The sequence below is a fragment of the Oncorhynchus kisutch genome, linkage group LG21, assembly GCF_002021735.2.
Source record: "Oncorhynchus kisutch isolate 150728-3 linkage group LG21, Okis_V2, whole genome shotgun sequence".
In the NCBI taxonomy this organism is placed as follows: domain Eukaryota; kingdom Metazoa; phylum Chordata; class Actinopteri; order Salmoniformes; family Salmonidae; genus Oncorhynchus; species Oncorhynchus kisutch.
This window is the reverse complement of record NC_034194.2, coordinates 28,348,025-28,368,271: the sequence shown is the minus strand read 5'-3', so window position 1 is coordinate 28,368,271 and position 20,247 is coordinate 28,348,025. Positions and strand designations below refer to the sequence as shown.

General features: G+C 48.7%; 1 protein-coding gene across 2 annotated transcripts in view; it reads right to left on the bottom strand.

Moving 5' to 3' along the window:
* atad2b (ATPase family AAA domain containing 2B) overlaps positions 1 to 20,247 on the bottom strand; it is a 129,858-nt gene that overhangs the window by 43,720 nt on the left and 65,891 nt on the right. The gene's annotated exons all lie outside the window — the stretch shown is intronic.

The following is a 20,247-nucleotide window of genomic DNA, read 5'->3' as shown; positions in this document are numbered from 1 at the left end:
CGGGAGGGGGGGATAGAGGGAGGGACAGAGGGCGGGATATGAGGGATAGTGGGAGGGACAGACGGAGGGACAGAGGGCGGGATAGAGGGAGGGACAGAGGGGGGCAGGGATAGAGGGAGAGAAGGAGGGATAGAGGGATGGAGGGAAGGATGGATAGATGGAGGGATAAAGGGAGGGAGGGATAAAGGGAGAGAGGGATAGAGGGAGGGATGGAGGGATAGAGGGAGGGATGGTTAGAGGTAGGGATGAATAGAGGGATGAAAGGATTATAGAGTGAGGGATGAATAGAGGGATGTAGGGATGAAAGGATTATAGAGAGAGGGATGGATAGAGGGAGGGAGGGATGAATAGAGGGAGGGATGGATAGAGGGAGGGAGGGATGGATAGAGGGAAGGAGGGATGGATAGAGGGATGCAGGGAGGCATAGAGGGAGGGAAGGAGGGATGGATAGAGGGAAGGAGGGATGGATAGAGGGAAGGAGGGATGGATAGAGGGAAGGAGGGATGGATAGAGGGAAGGAAGGATGGATAGAGGGAAGGAGGGATGGATAGAGGGAAGGAGGGATGGATAGAGGGAAGGAGGGATGGATAGAGGGAAGGAGGGATGGATAGAGGGAAGGAGGGATGGATAGAGGGAAGGAGGGATGGATAGAGGAAGCAATGGAGGGATAGAGGGATGCAGGGAGGCATAGAGGGAGGGAAGGAGGGATGGATAGAGGGAGGGATGGAGGGATAGAGGGATGGATAGAGGGAGGGATGGAGGGATGCAGGGAGGCATAGAGGGAGGGATGGAGGCATAGAGGGAGGGATGAGGGAGGTACAGAGGGAGGGGTGGAGGCATAGAGGGATGGAGGCATAGAGGGAAGGATGGAGGGAGGCATAGAGGGATGGAGGGCGGCATGGAGAATTTAATGGAGGGAGGAATAGGGGATAGAGGGAGGGAGGCAGGAGGGCATAGAGGGAGGGAGGGAGGGGGGCATAGAGGGAGGGAGGCAGGGGGACATAGAGGGAGGGAGGCAGGGGGACATAGAGGGAGGGAGGCAGGGGGACATAGAGGGAGGGAGGCAGGGGGACATAGAGGGAGGGTATGAGGGATAGAGGGAGGTTATGAGGGATAGAGGGAGGGTATGAAGTAGGGAGGGTGAGAAGGATGGATGGAGGGAGGACAGAGGAAGGGACGGACAGATAGAGGGAGAGATGGACAGAGGGAAGGGTTGAGGGAGGGATGGAGAGATGAAAGGATGGATAGAGGGAGGGACAGAGGAAAGGAGGGATAGAGGGAGAGATGGATAGAGGGAGGGGTGGATAGAGGGAGGGAGAGATGGATAGAGGGAGAGATGGATAGAGGGAGAGATGGATAGAGGGAGAGATGGATAGAGGGAGAGATGGATAGAGGGAGAGATGGATAGAGGGATGGAGGGATAGAAGGGGGGAGGGTATGAGGGATGGATGGATAGAGGGAGGGAGGGAGGGGATAGAAGGAGGGATAGAAGGATAGAGGGATGGAAGGATAGAGGGAAGGAGGGAAGGAGGGAGGGAGGGAAGGAGGGAGGGAGGGAGGGTATGATGATTGGATAGAGGGAGGGATAGAAGGAGGGTTAGAAGGAAGGAGGGAGGGCATAGAGGGAGGGAGGGAGGCAGGAGGGCATAGAGGGAGGGAGGGAGGCAGGAGGGCATAGAGGGAGGGAGGGAGGCAGGAGGGCATAGAGGGAGGGAGGCAGGGGGGCATAGAGGGAGGGAGGCAGGGGGGCATAGAGGGAGGGAGGTTATGAGGGATAGAGGGAGGGTATGAAGTAGGGAGGGAGGGAGGGTGAGAAGGATGGATGGATGGAGGGAGGGATGGAGAGATGAAAGGATGGATAGAGGGAGGGACAGAGGAAAGGAGGGATAGAGGGAGGGATGATAGAGGGAGGGGTGGAGAGATGGATAGAGGGAGAGATGATAGAGGGAGGGGTGGAGAGATGGATAGAGGGAGAGATGATAGAGGGAGGGGTGGAGAGATGGATAGAGGGAGAGATGGATAGAGGGAGAGATGGATAGAGGGAGAGATGGATAGAGGGAGAGATGGATAGAGGGAGGGATGGAGGGATAGAAGGGGGGAGGGTATGAGGGATGGATGGATAGAGGGAGGGATGGAGGGATAGAAGGGGGGAGGGTATGAGGGATAGAAGGGGGGAGGGTATGAGGGATGGATGGATAGAGGGAGGGATGGAGGGATAGAAGGGGGGAGGGTATGAGGGATGGAGGGATAGAAGGGGGGAGGGTATGAGGGATGGATGGATAGAGGGAGGGATGGAGGGATAGAAGGGGGGAGGGTATGAGGGATGGAGGGATAGAAGGGGGGAGGGTATGAGGGATGGAGGGATAGAAGGGGGGAGGGTATGAGGGATGGATGGATAGAGGGAGGGATGGAGGGATAGAAGGGGGGAGGGTATGAGGGATGGATGGATAGAGGGAGGGAGGGGATAGAAGGATAGAGGGAGGCAGGGATAGAAGGATAGAGGGAGGCAGGGATGGAAGGATAGAGGGAGGGAGGGAGGGAGGAGGGAGGGAGGGAGGGAGGGAGGGAGGGAGGGAGGGAGGAGGGAGGGAGGGAGGGAGGGAGGGAAGGGAGGGAGGGAGGGAGGGAGGGAGGGAGGGAGGGAGGGAGGGAGGGAGGGAGGGAGGGAGGGAGGAATAGTGGGAGGGATAGTGGGAGGGATAGTGGAAGGGATAGTGGAAGGGATAGTGGAAGGGATAGTGGAAGGGATAGAGGGAGGCATAGAGAAGGAGGGGGATAGAGGGAGGGATAGAGGGAGGCATAGAGAAGGAGGGGGGATAGAGGGAGGGATAGAGGGAGGCATAGAGAAGGAGGGGGGATAGAGGGAGGGATAGAGGGAGGCATAGAGAAGGAGGGGGGATAGAGGGAGGGATAGAGGGAGGCATAGAGGAGGGGGATAGAGGGAGGGATAGAGGGAGGCATAGAGAAGGAGGGATAGAGGGAGGCATAGAGAAGGAGGGGGGGATAGAGGGAGGGATAGAGGGAGGCATAGAGAAGGAGGGGGGATAGAGAAAGGGATAGAGGGAGGCATAGAGAAGGAGGGGGGATAGAGGGAGGGATAGAGGGAGGCATAGAGAAGGAGGGGGGATAGAGGGAGGGATAGAGGGAGGCATAGAGAATGAGGGGGATAGAGGGAGGGATAGAGGGAGGCATAGAGAAGGAGGGGGGATAGAGGGAGGGATAGAGGGAGGCATAGAGAAGGAGGGGGGATAGAGAAAGGGATAGAGGGAAGGATAGTGGGAGGGATAGAGGGAGGGGGAATAGAGGGAGGGCTAGAGGGAGGGCTAGAGAGAGGGGGATCCTCTGCTTGGAATAGCACAGCACTTGGTAATAATTAAGAGTGCCAACGCAAGCATGATTAATTTGATGTCAGGAATATGAAGAGCTACCTACCGTCTGTACTCACTGAAAAATATCACAGAAATACAAACACTCCTTCCCTCAGCATGTGTTATTCTGGACATTGGTTGATGCAATGTAGAAGTGTATTGGATTGAATAACCTTTATTTTATTTTTTTACAAGGCATGCTACCAATCATCTTGTCCAATTGCACAACCACCCATCTGATACCCGGTTGCCAGGCTATATAACAACCACATTTCTAAAGTAATCATTTGGGACAAGAGTTGGTCAGTTTCCCACAAACGCACACCGCCTTTCACACACACCCCGTTTCACACACATACAGCGCCTGCTCCACACAGACCCCCAACCAGGTACTAAGCTCCCATGCATACCTGGAAATGAAGCTTTTCGCCCCCAAATAAATGAGAAGCCGTTAAATGATAATGACTGGGAGAATAAAAAAAAACATTGCAAAATAATGCTTTTTATTCATTGATGGAAATACCAGAGGTTGTAAATATATTTGACCGTCATGATTAATCAGTCTTTGGGTTAATTTGCATAATTTAATGGAATTAAATTGGCCTGTGTGTATTTTCATTAGTCATCATGCATCTTATTCATTCAACACAACTGTCACACAGCATACAGAGCAGAGCCTATTCTGAACAGGATTTCTCCTGCAGAGCCTCAGCTGGGTGCTACTGGAGTAAAACTTGGGCAATTACAAGCCCAACAATTCTAAATGCAATCGCGTGTTATAAACAGTTTTGGTGCACACTTAAAGAGCTCCTATTTTTATTTCTCAAATTGGTAATTGAAGCGCGCCTCCCATTCACCATTCAAGTTCAGGAAACATCAGCATATCACCCACCACTTTACAATGTGAGCTGGAGGCAGTACGCATTTTGAAAACATACTTCATTGTTTGAAACCTGAATGTTACATTTCATATTATTGAGGCATGTCTTAACTTGCTACAGGCAATGGAAACATGAAGGAAATGATTTTATAAATACTTCGTTATGTGGCACGTGTGTTTCATGGTTTGGGGAAGCTTACACTTTATCCTACCATGATTTTTCAGTTTCATTTCAATAACGTTCTTGATGCTCAAAATCATTGTCACGCGGTTAATCAGAAAAACCTGATTACCACAGTATTATCATTTGCAACGGGATGTTTAAAAAAACACTTTTCTACATTTCTGCGCAGCAGGCCAGGTACTTCTATGTGTGCACAGGCAAGCATGCTCCCTCAACAGGCAAGCATGCTCCCTCAACAGGCAAGCATGCTCCCTCAACAGGCAAGCATGCTCCCTCAACAGGCAAGCATGCTCCCTCAACAGGCAAGCATGCTCCCTCAACAGGCAAGCATGCTCCCTCCTATCAGGACAGAGAAACCAGACACTCACATGGAGCACTCCAAACAAAAGACAATGAAACAAATTGGACAAATGGTTAGGAAATAAATAAAACTTGTTACTTAAAAGTGTAGCAGGTTGTGAACTCCGCAAACGTCTCCGCCCGGAGAATTAGAACAGTAAATGACTGACAGCCGAGGCCATTTTGGAGAGACACCGCCGAGGCCATTCTGGAGAGAGACCGCCGAGGCCATTCTGGAGAGAGACCGCCGAGGCCATTCTGGAGAGAGACCGCCGAGGCCATTCTGGAGAGAGACAGCCGAGGCCATTCTGGAGAGATGTGCCTATATATTCGCACCCCTCCCATTCATTCTTCTTGTCTCAACATTTAAATTATACTCAAGACACATCTTCACAAATATTTTAGATGATTTTCACCGACAGCCAGAACTCAATAATTAGCTAGGCCTGTTGCCACACATCCTGGCCAGATTGCGGGCTTCCCAATTTAGGCATAGGCCTACGAGCTGGTGACTTGAAACAATCCACAGCTATTTCTTTAAACAAGTTAATGATCCTCGATTGTGGCTAAGTCTTACTTTCTGGTGAAGTATATTGAATGATTATATTTCTGTATAGACAGGAGGAATTATCTAATTTTGGCAAATGTAATTCCATTTACTTCCCCTACTGGATCACCACTATGCCATTTCTCTCTTGTTCTATTGGTTTTCATTTCAACTTTTTTTCGTTGTCCTGCAGCCAAAGGCACAATCCCCTCATCATATTATCAACCCATCCTGCTGCATCTTTAGATTCCCCCTCCAAGTTTAACATATGGAGCCGCAACCAGGTGTGCTGTTTAGAATGGTGTTTTCCCAGGTGTGCTGTTTAGAATGGTGTTTTCCCACAAATTGCATATTGGCAAATGTTTGAGATGCATTGCCATAATTTACAATTGCTTTCTGTCATTCAGTAGGCACCCTAATGGCTTATGCACCCAATGAATAGGAGTCAGGTACATCAGAGAGTAACCCAATGAATAGGGGTCCGGTACATCAGAGAGTAACCCAATGAATAGGGGTCCGGTACATCAGAGAGTAACCCAATGAATAGGGGTCCGGTACATCTCTCATAGAGTAACCCAATGAATAGGGGTCAGGTACATCAGAGAGTAACCCAATGAATAGGGGTCAGAAACATCTCTCAGAGAGTAACCCAATGAATAGGGGTCAGGTACATCAGAGAGTAACCCAATGAATAGGGGTCAGGTGCATCTCTCAGAGAGAGACCCAATGAATAGGGGTCAGGTACATCAGAGAGTAACCCAATGAATAGGGGTCAGGTACATCAGAGAGTAACCCAATGAATAGGGGTCAGGTACATCTCTCAGAGAGTAACCCAATGAATAGTGGTCCGGTACATCTCTCAGAGAGCAACCCAATAAATAGGGGTCAGGTACATCTCTCAGAGAGCAACCCAATGAATAGGGGTCAGAAACATCTCTCATAGAGTAACCCAATGAATAGGGGTCAGAAACATCTCAGAGAGTGACCCAATGAATAGGGGTCAGGTACATCAGAGAGTAATCCAATGAATAGGGGTCAGGTACATCTCTCAGAGAGTAACCCAATGAATAAGGGTCAGGTACATCAGAGAGTAACCCAATGAATAGGGGTCAGGTCCATCAGAGAGTAACCCAATGAATAGGGGTCAGGTACGTCAGAGAGTAACCCAATGAATAGGGGTCAGGTACATCAGAGAGTAACCCAATGAATAGGGGTCAGGTACATCTCTCAGAGAGTAACCCAATGAATAAGGGTCAGGTACGTCAGAGAGTAACCCAATGAATAGGGGTCAGGTACATCAGACAGTAACCCAATGAATAGGGGTCAGGTACATCAGAGTGTAACACAATGAACAGGGGTCAGGTACATCTCTCAGAGAGTAACCCAATGAATAGGGGTCAGGTACATCTCTCAGAGAGTAACCCAATGAATAGGGGTCAGGTACATCTCTCAGAGAGTAACCCCATGAATAGGGGTCAGGTACATCTCTCAGAGAGTAACCCAATGAATAGGGGTCAGGTACATCTCTCAGAGAGTAACCCAATGAATAAGGGTCAGGTACATCAGAGAGTAACCCAATGAATAAGGGTCAGGTACGTCAGAGAGTAACTCAATGAATAGGGGTCAGGTACATCTCTCAGAGAGTAACCCAATGAATAAGGGTCAGGTACGTCAGAGAGTAACCCAATGAATAGGGGTCAGGTACATCTCGCAGAGAGTAACCCAATGAATAGGGGTCAGGTACATCTCTCAGAGAGTAACCCAATGAATAGGGGTCAGGTACATCAGAGTAACCCAATGAATAGGGGTCAGAAACATCTCTCAGAGAGTAACCCAATGAATAAGGGTCAGGTACGTCAGAGAGTAACCCAATGAATAGGGGTCAGGTACATCTCGCAGAGAGTAACCCAATGAATAGGGGTCCGGTACATCTCTCAGAGAGTAACCCAATGAATAGGGGTCAGGTACATCTCTCAGAGAGTGACCCAATGAATAGGGGTCAGGTACATCAGAGAGTAATCCAATGAATAGGGGTCAGGTACATCTCTCAGAGAGTGACCCAATGAATAGGGGTCAGGTACATCTCTCAGAGAGCAACCCAATGAATAGGGGTCCGGTAAATCAGAGAGTAACCCAATGAATAAGGGTCAGGTACATCAGAGAGTAACCCAATGAATAGGGGTCAGGTCCATCAGAGAGTAACCCAATGAATAGGGGTCAGGTACATCAGAGAGTAACCCAATGAATAGGGGTCAGGTACATCTCTCAGAGAGTAACCCAATGAATAAGGGTCAGGTACGTCAGAGAGTAACCCAATGAATAGGGGTCAGGTACATCAGAGAGTAACCCAATGAATAGGGGTCAGGTACATCAGAGTGTAACACAATGAACAGGGGTCAGGTACATCTCTCAGAGAGTAACCCCATGAATAGGGGTCAGGTACATCTCTCAGAGAGTAACCCAATGAATAGGGGTCAGGTACATCTCTCAGAGAGTAACCCAATGAATAGGGGTCAGGTACATCTCTCAGAGAGTAACCCAATGAATAGGGGTCAGGTACATCTCTCAGAGAGTAACCCAATGAATAAGGGTCATGTACATCAGAGAGTAACACAATGAATAGGGGTCCGGTACATCAGAGAGTAACCCAATGAATAGGGGTCAGGTACATCAGAGAGTAACCCAATGAATAGGGGTCAGGTACATCTCTCAGAGAGTAACCCAATGAATAAGGGTACGGTAAAGTTCTCAAATGGCTGGTAAATTAAAATCTTCCCGGTCGCATTCTCCGTTGCCACGTTCTCCCTGTGTCAGACTCTCCCGGTAGAGTGTGCGTCTCTAAAGCCTCTCTGTGGTGTCTAAGTAGCGTACAGGACTTTGAGGACCGTCGCCTGCCTCATGCTGGGAATATTATTAAAGGGCTGGAGCCAGGAGGAATGGATGCTGTGTGTGTGCCAGCCAGGAACAGGTGGTTTCTTGCTTAACACCCACACAGTCTCTATCGCCCGAGCGCATGTACAAAACGCAAGCACACACACACACAGATCCAGCTCCATTCACAGCAGACCCTAGACAGGCAGCTCCATTGAAATGGACTGGAGCTCAGCCGCCACCGTGTTCCATTATTGAACTATTGATCCACTGTGTTCTCACCATCTGGGGTCAGGGTACTGCACCCTAGCTATGAATTGGAGCTACTGAGGTACAAGCAGTCTATCGCATGTATAGGGCAGCATAGTGTGCAATTGTGTCTACTGGTGAATGTTTGGTTTTATCAAGCTCTACTGTTTGGTTGGGGTAGAGAGAGAGAGAGAGAAGCCCCAGGGTCTCAGCGAGATGCATAGTCCGTGGGTGTTTCTCAATATGCATACTACTGTGCTCCACACACACTCATGCTCTGAGTGCTTTCTCCGACCAAGTTCTCTTGAGTGTGTTCTTGTTAGGATGAGAGTGTGGAGAATGCTTAAAAGAATACATTTGAGAAGCACTCACTCCCCCTACTGTATTACCTCTCACTTCGCCTCGCTTTTCACTGAACCTTCTTCAAAGAAATACACAATGCAAATATGTTTTAATTCGGAATTATCAGCTAGATATGTGAATCGTAATAATCTAGCTAGATAGCTAGTTTAAGAGCCAAAAATGACCTAAAACTAATATTATGTGAGATAGATGTCAATTCCTTGTGGGTAGCTAGCTAACTATTTTTGGCTATCTGGCTAGCTAACAGTACTAGTAGTTAATAAGTCAATAGGGATAACTGGTTATGGGCTTGCGATCTACGGTACGTAGGCAGATAAACATGCCAAAATTAATACAGCATGTATTTATTAATGTATCAAGATTAAATATTGTAGTCAGGCAACATATGAGATGTGAATAAGCAACATTTAATTGCTTAGTCTGAGTATTTTCTCTCGCTTCAGCTCAAATAATGGCCGCCATTAATGAAGCTTGCATCGATCCATGTTTAGAAATATGTACAAACGAAGTATGCATTTGAGAAGTGCCCTCGGTCCTCTGTTTCACATTCTTTGACTTGGACTCATACTCCGATAGTCCTGTGTGCCAATTTGCGAGCTTGGAGCACGGTAGTATGCATTTTGAGGAACACCCTCAGTGTCACACAGCAGTTTGTCATCTCACGTGTCAGCAGCCGCTGATAATAAAACGAGCCGATCAATAGATAATCCCATCCATAGTCCTGGATATAAAGGAGATCAGTCACGCTGTTCTCCCTCCCCCTCTCCCCCTCACTCTCACTCACATGCACACACTCCCTCTCGCCCCGTGTTCACACGCACGCTCCTGATAGGCAAACATTAATCTGCCCTGCATTAATGTGTCTAATCCTTCCAAAGGGGAACTTCTGCTACTGATCCATGTGTGTCTGCGTGCGTGTGGTTGCTATGAATTAGGTCAGAGGCAGATGTTCCATGCCTTGTGTTGCGGGGATATTTGTGGTTTAACATTGTAGTGTTCAACGGACGGACACCAACACGGACAGACCCACACACCGACAGACAGACCCACCCACCCACACAGACAGACAGACCCACACACACACACCGCCAGACAGACCCACCCACCCACACCGACAGACCCACACACACCCCCACACTGACAGACAGACCCCACCCACCCACACAGATGGGGACACACACACCCACACTGACAGACAGACCCCACCCACCCACACAGACAGACCCACCCACACACCGACAGACAGACCCACACACACACCGACAGACAGACCCACACACACACACTGACAGACAGACCCACCCACCAACACGGACAGACCCACACACACACACGGACAGACAGACCCACACCGACAGACAGACCCACCCACCAACACGGACAGACCCACACACACACACGGACAGACAGACCCACACACACACACCGCCAGACAGACCCACCCACCCACACCGACAGACCCACACACACCCCCACACTGACAGACAGACCCCACCCACCCACACAGATGGGGACACACACACCCACACTGACAGACAGACCCCACCCACCCACACAGACAGACCCACCCACACACCGACAGACAGACCCACACACACACTGACAGACAGACCCACACACACACCGACAGACAGACCCACACACACACACTGACAGACAGACCCACCCACCAACACGGACAGACCCACACACACACACGGACAGACAGACCCACACCGACAGACAGACCCACCCACCAACACGGACAGACCCACACACACACACGGACAGACAGACCCACACCGACAGACAGACCCACCCACCCACACAGACAGACCCACCCACCCACAACGACAGACCCACACCGACAGACCCACCCACACACACGCACAGACATGGACACCCACACACACAGACAGACGGGGACACCCACACACACGGGGACACCCACACACACGGGGACACCCACACACAGACAGGGACACCCACACACGGGGACACCCACACACGGGGACACCCACACACACACACAGACGGGGACACCCACACCCACACACAGACGGGGACACCCACACCCACACGGGGACACCCACACCCACACACAGACGGGGACACCCACACACAGACGGGGAAACCCCCACACACACACACACACAGACGGGGAACCCCCCCCCACACCCACACACAGACGGGGACACCCACACACACACGGGGACACCCACACACACACAGGGACACCCACACACACACACAGACGGGGACACCCCCACACAGACGGGGACACCCACACACACACACAGGCGGGGACACACCCACACAGACAGGCGGGGACACACCCACACAGACAGGCGGGGACACACCCACACAGACAGGCGGGGACACACCCACACAGACAGGCGGGGACACACCCACACAGACAGGCGGGGACACACCCACACAGACAGGCGGGGACACACCCACACAGACAGGCGGGGACACACCCACACAGACAGGCGGGGACACCCCCACACAGACAGGCGGGGACACCCCCACACAGACAGGCGGGGACACCCCCACACAGACAGGCGGGGACACCCCCACACAGACAGGCGGGGACACCCACACACACGGGGACACCCACACACACACAGACGGGGACACCCACACACACGGGGACACCCACACACACAGACGGGGACACCCCCACACACACAGACGGGGACACCCACACACACACAGACGGGGACACCCCCACACAGACAGGCGGGGACACCCCCACACAGACAGGCGGGGACACCCCCACACAGACAGGCAGGGACACCCACACAGACAGGCGGGGACACCCCCACACAGACAGGCGGGGACACCCACACAGACAGGCGGGGACACCCACACAGACAGGCGGGGACACCCACACAGACAGGCGGACACACCCACACAGACAGGCGGACACACACACACAGACGGGGACACACACACACACACACTGTGGATAATGCTTAGAGTGCCGGTCCAGCAAAGTCCCTGGCACAGAGAAACATGAGGACAGGATTCTGGTGGGCAGCCTCAGTGATCCATCCAGCCGGTGCGTCAAGGCCAACTTAGCAGCAGGGCACCACTCTGCTCCTCTTCCTGACAGCCTTACTGGTCACAGGGACACAATTGACTGACCACTGAAATATCCTCTGGCCACAACACAACAGGACATCACGCTTCACACAGTACACAGCAAACTCAGAGGCACAACTCAATCAGAAAGCCTAGGTTACACACACACACAAATCCCAAAGGAATGAATGCTTCCAAATGACCAGAGATGACAGTTCCTCAGGGGTCCTCCTCAAAAGGACAGATATACCCCACTCTGAGACCAGCAGACAACACTGCTGACCATGTCAGGGTCTCTCTTACACACACACACAAACAGCACTGAGTAATTCTAGCACCCCAGGATGGACAGCTACCACTGGTGGTGGTCAGTGTTACCCCCCCCCCCAACAGAAATATGAGGCAGAGAAGTGATCTGACTGATAGAGATCATTCTGGATGCTAGATGGCCTGAGCAGTGTGCCATTACCATACACTGGGTGGCTCACAGTGGGACACACAGAGGGCTATTAAGACTCTCCAGGCGAAAATGTAAGCCAACAGCTCAGCTCGGTTGTTGACGCTCCAAGAAGGTTCTGATGACTTCCGTTGCCTAATACTTTTCTGCCTTTGTGCACAGACCTCTAACTCTGTATGACATACATGGATGCCAAAGGGACATAATGAACACAGTTGTAAGTACAAAGACCAGCATCAATCAGCTACATTATTACATTGCCATTCCATTCGTCTCACATATGATCTCTCATTCCCCTCAGTGAGGTTATATGATGGGAGAGGCTGCTGTGCTCTGTGTGGGCTGCCTACATTTATAGGATTTGCCTAAAACACGACGCGCTCCCATTCTCCTCAGCAAGCTGTTATGCCAAGTGAGGCGCTACAGCGAGGCACTGGGAGTTAAATACTGTGGAACAAATGGGGATTTCCACAGCAGGTACAAGACCAGAGCTCACAGCTCACTATTCCCATTGTGTCTCAGGATGAGAGACTGTAGTTTGACATTCGCAGAAAGTTTTCAAGCTAATGCCTAAATCTGGATTCCCGGAAAAGCCATTTAGCAAACAAAATAGTCTGAGAATAGAAGCAAATGCTGATTTGATGAGGATCTAATCTCCGGTGGACAGATAACGTAACATAAATGGTATCGTAACGTCTGTCAAAAGAGTATGGGATGCGACAACTAACGAGCAACAGTAGTTCCGATGCTTTGGTATTCCTTCGCTGGTTATTTGGACATTGGGTGATGGTGGTGCTTAAAGTGGGAGGGGGGATTTCATGCAATGATTTAAAGCTGAATGTTTTCGGAAGGGGAAGGGCTTTCACTGAGATTTTCCATATAAGAGTAAGGAGACTTCACTAGTCTCGTCAGTATCTTCTCATCATCTCCCCCCAGAACCTAATCGAGCATTTGATACAATTACACAAGGTTTTTGATTCTGGGGTGAAATGATTATTTTCCATTCGGCATCAAGTAGTCTCACAGTAAGTCACCACATCACAACACTACTGCTCATCAACCTTTGATAACAGGGGGTGGAAAACAAAGTTCATTCAACTACAACTGAAGTTTTTATCTAAATTATTCCAGATCAATCAAACAGACTTTAAATGATGCCATAGATATGATAAACACTAAGTCAAAGCTGTTGAGGTTTTCACTGCATCACAATAAGTGGTAAGCTAATGTGGATATTGGAATAGAGCTATTGTCACTATTGGTAGGGTATTTGCTATCTAGAATCCTTGGGACGTCCCTACCCAATTGAAGTTGAAACTTTAAACGGCAGGGGCTAAGGCAGGGGCTAAGGCAAGGGGCTAAGGCAAGGGGCTAAGGCAGGGGCTAAGGCAAGGGCTAAGGCAGGGGCTAAGGCAAGGGCTAATGCAGGGGCTAAGGCAAGGGATAAGGCAAGGGCTAACCTCTTTAGGCTAGGGGGCAGTATTTTGTTGTCTGGATGACAAGCGTGCCCATAGTAAACTGCCTGTTACTCAGGCCCAGAAGCTAGGATATGCATATAATTGGTAGATTTGGATAGAAAACACTCTAAAGTTTCTACAACTTAAAATAATGTCTGAGTATAACAGAACTGATATGGCAGGCAATAACCCGAGGACAAACCATCCAGAAAAAAAAATTCGGCCCACCATTGATCCCTATGGCTGTCATTTTTAATATGAAGGGAATTACCTCCCAGATTGTAGTTCCTGGGGCTTCCACTAGATGTCAACAGTCTTTAGATAGAGTTTCAGGCTTGTTTTTGGAAAAAATTTGCTGGAATTTTTAGATCCCATTTTGGCTGTAGTGTTTGTTACGCGTTCTAGTGACTGCACGTACTTTGTTGTTTATCTCCGGTAATGACAATAACGATTCTCAAGTCTTAAATTTGATTGTTTACTTACGTATGTATTAGAGTACCTGAGGTTTGATTATAAACATTGTTCGACTTGTTTGGAGAAGTTTATTGATAACGTTTGGGATTCATTTTGTATGCATTTTGAGGGAGGGAAACCGGTAGATTATTGAATGAAGTGCGCCAGATAAATTGAATTTTTGTGGATATGAAGACGGACTTTATCGAACAAAACAACCATTTGTGATTTAGCTCTGACCTTTTGGAGTGCCAACAGAATAATATTTTCAAAAGGTAAGTGATTTATTTTATCGCTATTTCTGACTTTCGTGGCGCATTTGCCTGGTTGGAAAATTGTCCGCTGGGCACTGCCCTCAGATAATTGCATGGTGTGCTTTCGCCTTAAAGCCTTTTTGAAATCTGACACAGCGGCTGGATTAACAAGAAGTTAAGCTTTGAACTGATGTATGACAGTTGTATTTTCATGAACGTTAAATATGACTATTTCTGTCATTTGAATTACGCGCTCTGCAATTTCACAGAAAGTTGTCGAGGTGGGACGCTAGCACAATAAGTTAAGATAAGGGTTAAGATAAGGACTACCCAAAGATGCCAGGTTGCACTGGGATAGAAACTGTCATTTTTTGGGGGGCGATGGGGTACATTTACATGGAACGCTATGGACTGGGTCCTGTCTTACAGATAGAAACACAGCGTCCTTCACGTTGACTGAAGTGGATTTTGTGTAACAGATGCAGTGCACACACGCACACCAGTGAATTACATGACGTCTGGTCTGTCCTAGACAGAGACTGGTGTAATGGCTTGTTTGGTGGGAAATGTGTTCTGCGTCTGAGTAAATGCATCTTTCTCCTCACTAATGGAGATACGGCATGTAGCCTTGTCGAGTGCGGCTCCAGCAGCAATTTAATATAATTAAAAAGCGTCTGTTCTTTCACTGGCTTAATGTGACTAATGTCGCTTAATGCGATGGAGCCACGGTTTGTGTGTGCGTGTGTGTGGTTAGGGAAGTTAATATGCTCAGTGGAACGAGGAGACATTAGCTAGTTAATTATTCAGACTGGGGAAAAGAGAGATGGAGGACAAATACTTCAGACAGACACAGCATCAATAACAACCAGCCTCATTCTCATATTATTACTTAATGGTAACTCCGTTATGACAATAACAATGCAGCATGTTTGTGGTGGTTTAGGGGCTTTTGGCAGATTTCATAGGCAGACGACTTGTAGCCATCAGGCAGGACTGATCAGATGATGGAGATATAATAATGGGATTCAAGCTGCCACTTTCAGAGGCTGTGTTAAGCTGCTTCCATAAGCCTGCTTTTATGGATCAAAGGCATGAAATCAGATGATGACAGGGTGACATTATGCCACTTGGGATCATCTGGAAGCCATCTATCTGCTCTTCTGCAGATTGGGCAAAGACGAACCAAGGGAGACTTCTGCATCTACAGAATTCCGACAGGATTGTGTCCATAAATCTCACCTGGCCAGGCACATATTTTCTGAGCAACCATCTTGATCAATCAGTAAAGATGAGATCAACACCAGCACAGGTAATTCTCCATATTAATCTTCTTAGTACTGGTGGCCTATCTTCTGATGAATGCAGGAATTGGGTAACTGGCTAGGTCCATAAGAACATCTATTACAGTTCAACAGAAGTGAAAGTGCCCCTGGTGCCAGACTTAGCTGGCTGCATTATAGGAAAACAATTAAAGTATATGCCCAGATTTGTGTGGGCGCTCATGTGTGCATGGTGGTTGTTTATTTATGCTTACGCTCAGAGGTAAGGCTGCTCTTTAAGTCTGCTCTACTGTCTGTTTATCCGAGCCTACCCTTCTGTAAATCTGCCTTAATCAGAACAGCAATGGAGACATCGTTACTGAAAACCCCCCGCCAGTCTGCTGCCGACCATGACAGCCCTGGAAAGTCATTTGGGGTGGTTGAGATTTCCCTAAACCCACAAACACTTTCCAAACAATATGCCATTCAACCTGCCTGACCATACAGCCGCTTTGATTGATCTGATAGGCTACCTGAAGAAAGAAAAATGCAGTGGAATCAAAATTTTTAGATATGGTATTATATGCACTTAAGATTTAGCACCACCCGGTGGCCGATGTATTTAACAGCATCTAGCTTTAGCTTCTTTTATGGTACTTTGTTTTCTGGTGGTGAAAAGGAACCAGGAAGTTATTCAGATGAGCTTCAATTGCTGAACGGTTGCAGTAAAGATGGTGGAAAATGATGTATCATAAATTTATTTTTACATTGAGAAAAAAAAAAAGTGTCAAGTTTCCCCATCTGTGGACGTTACCTTTCCCACATGAAAAAAAAGAGCATCTTTGAAAACATTCTCAAAGATAGTCACGCAAGAGGGGGAACGACCACTTATACAGATCGGAAACCTTGACCCTTTTCCCCCCAATGGGAAATTACCCAGTAACAGCTGGCTCTAGTCTACTCTGAGAAATATATACGTGGCTATATCTGTCAAGACAGTCATTAAAATATATTTTTTATATTTTTCACTCCGTTTCATCAACTGAAACACTGGAGGGCTTTTCTAAAGCCTATCACTGACATGGCTTTTAAATGGAGTTTGGCTGGCTGTCAAATGGCTGATACATACACCATAAGGAGAACAGTACACTGCTAAAACACTTGAAATTGCATGAATTCAGTCTGTCAAGAGGCAAGGATATGGAGAGAAACATGTATACTGCCTAGCTGTCTGGATTGGTCGTAGTCTGCATTGATTGATTAGGATAACTGAAATAGAACAGTCTTAGGTTTGGACAAAACAGTATGCTTAACACCTACTATAACAACAATAATATGTCTCACCTTGGTTGGTACTATAGCACATCATCCAGAGTGATTCGGTGGTACTACATTTAGTATATCAAAAACAATGTGGAAATCAAACACACAACTAAGTCACTCTGGATAAGAGCATCTGTAAAATGAGTCAAACGTTATGTAAATGGCTCCAACCATCAGAAGTACACTTTGTTGCTATATTCAAACCCCCTCAACCCTCACCCCCTCAGGGTCTCTTCCTCTGACAACAACCACCCAGTACAGTCTGACTCATTGGACATGCAAGCAGGCATCAGCCATAGCTGCTCAATCATCCAAACACAGCTGCTCCAGGCCTGTTTCAGAAATATACTATGATAACCATCTTCATGGCATGTCAATAACACAGGCAATATTCAACACATGTCCAGAAGACAAACAAGTAGGGCTGTGTAACATGAGCTGAATTAAAAGAGATGAGAGCGAGGGGGGGATGAGGAGAACGAGAGGGAGGGATGAGGAGAGCGCGAGGGGGAATGAGGAGAGCGCGAGGGGGAATGAGGAGAGCGCGAGGGGGAATGAGGAGAGAGATGAGAGAGAGATGAGGAGAGCGAGAGGGAGGGAGGGATGAGGGAGAGCGAGGGGGAATGAGGAGAGCACGAAGGGGAATGAGGAGAGCGCGAGGGGGAATGAGGAGAGAGATGAGGGATGAGGAGAGAGATGAGAGATGAGGGATGAGGAGAGAGATGAGAGATGAGGGATGAGGAGAGAGATGAGAGATGAGGGATGAGGAGAGAGATGAGAGATGAGGGATGAGGAGAGAGATGAGAGATGAGGGATGAGGAGAGAGATGAGAGATGAGGGATGAGGAGAGAGATGAGAGATGAGGGATGAGGAGAGAGATGAGAGATGAGGGATGAGGAGAGAGATGAGAGATGAGGGATGAGGAGAGAGATGAGGGATGAGGAGAGAGATGAGAGATGAGGGATGAGGGATGGAGAGATGAGAGATGAGGGATGGAGAGATGAGAGATGAGGGATGGAGAGATGAGAGATGAGGGATGGAGAGATGAGAGATGGAGAGAGCGGCGAAATGGAGAGAGCGGCGAAATGGAGAGAGCGGCGAAATGGAGAGAGCGGCGAAATGGAGAGAGCGGCGAAATGGAGAGAGCGGCGAAATGGAGAGAGCGGCGAAATGGAGAGAGCGGCGAAATGGAGAGAGCGGCGAAATGGAGAGAGCGGCGAAATGGAGAGAGCGGCGAAATGGAGAGAGCGGCGAAATGGAGAGAGCGGCGAAATGGAGAGAGCGGCGAAATGGAGAGAGCGGCGAAATGGAGAGAGAGGCGAAATGGAGAGAGAGGCGAAATGGAGAGAGAAGCGAAATGGAGAGAGAAGCGAAATGGAGAGAGAAGCGAAATGGAGAGAGAGAGAGGGAGAGACAAAATGGAGAGAGAGCGAGAGAGGCCAAATGGAGAGAGAGAGAGGAAAAATGGAGAGAGAGAGAGAGAGAGAGAGAGAGGCAAAATGGAGAGAGAGAGGCAAAATGGAGAGAGAGAGAGGCAAAATGGAGAGAGAGAGAGAGAGAGAGAGAGGCAAAATGGAGAGAGAGAGAGAGGCAAAATGGAGAGAGAGAGAGAGAGAGGCGAAATGGAGAGAGAAGCGAAATGGAGAGAGAAGCGAAATGGAGAGAAGCGAAATGGAGAGAGAAGCGAAATGGAGAGAGAGGCGAAATGGAGAGAGAGAGAGAGAGAGAGGCCAAATGGAGAGAGAGAGAGAGGCAAAATGGAGAGAGAGAGAGAGAGAGAGAGAGAGAGAGAGAGAGAGAGAGAGAGAGAGAGAGAGAGAGGCAAAATGGAGAGAGAGAGAGGCAAAATGGAGAGAGAGAGAGAGAGAGAGAGAGAGAGAGAGAGAGGCAAAATGGAGAGAGAGAGAGGCAAAATGGAGAGAGAGAGAGGCAAAATGGAGAGAGAGAGAGAGGCAAAATGGAGAGAGAGAGAGAGAGGCAAAATGGAGAGAGAGAGAGAGAGAGAGGCAAAATGGAGAGAGAGAGAGAGGAGAGGGCAAAATGGAGAGAGAGAGAGAGAGGCAAAATGGAGAGAGAGAGAGAGAGGCAAAATGGAGAGAGAGAGAGAGAGGCAAAATGGAAGAGAGAGAGAGAGGCAAAATGGAGAGAGAGAGAGAGGCAAAATGGAGAGAGAGAGAGGCAAAATGGAGAGAGAGAGAGGCAAAATGGAGAGAGAGAGAGGCAAAATGGAGAGAGAGAGAGGCAAAATGGAGAGAGAGAGAGGCAAAATGGAGAGAGAGAGAGGCAAAATGGAGAGAGAGAGAGGCAAAATGGAGAGAGAGAGAGGCAAAATGGAGAGAGAGAGAGGCAAAATGGAGAGAGAGAGAGGCAAAATGGAGAGAGAGAGAGGCAAAATGGAGAGAGAGAGAGGCAAAATGGAGAGAGAGAGACAAAATGGAGAGAGAGACAAAATGGAGAGAGAGAGAGGGGCAAAATGGAGAGAGAGCGAGATGGAGAGAGCAGCGAAATGGAGAGAGCGAGATGAAGAGAGAGCGAGATGAAGAGAGAGCGAGATGGAGAGCGAGATGAAGAGAGAGCGAGATGAAGAGAGAGCGAGATGGAGAGCGAGATGAAGAGAGAGCGAGATGGAGAGCGAGATTAAGAGAGAGCGAGATGGAGAGCGAGATGAAGAGAGAGCGAGATGAAGAGAGACAGATGAGGATAGAGGGAGGGATGAGGATAGAGAGATGAAGAGAGGAGAGATTGAGAAGACTAGTCCTGAAAGCTATTCACACTGTTGTCAGCTCATCTGCACCCTAAAACAATAAATGTAAGAGAAAAGGCATCATGGTTGATTTTACATTAATTTCACGCTTGGTGCAACAATGTTCCATCTGTGCCCACAAAATGGCAGCTTTGGCTGAGAGCTCATAGCTGGATGGCTTTGGGGATTTCATTAGCCAGCACCACGGGGGGGGGACCTGCAGTGATAACTGCAGGTCCAGTTCTAATAACTAAAAACATTAAGAATCACAGCGGTTCGGAAGGGGATTTTTGTACTCGGACAATGCCAGCAACTTCCATTTATAAAATAAGAGGGATATTATGGGGAGATTCAGATGAAACTGTCTGTTGTAATTTATCCACCTGGGGTTTGAGCTTAAGGCCATTCCTCATGTCTTTAAAACCAAACTATTA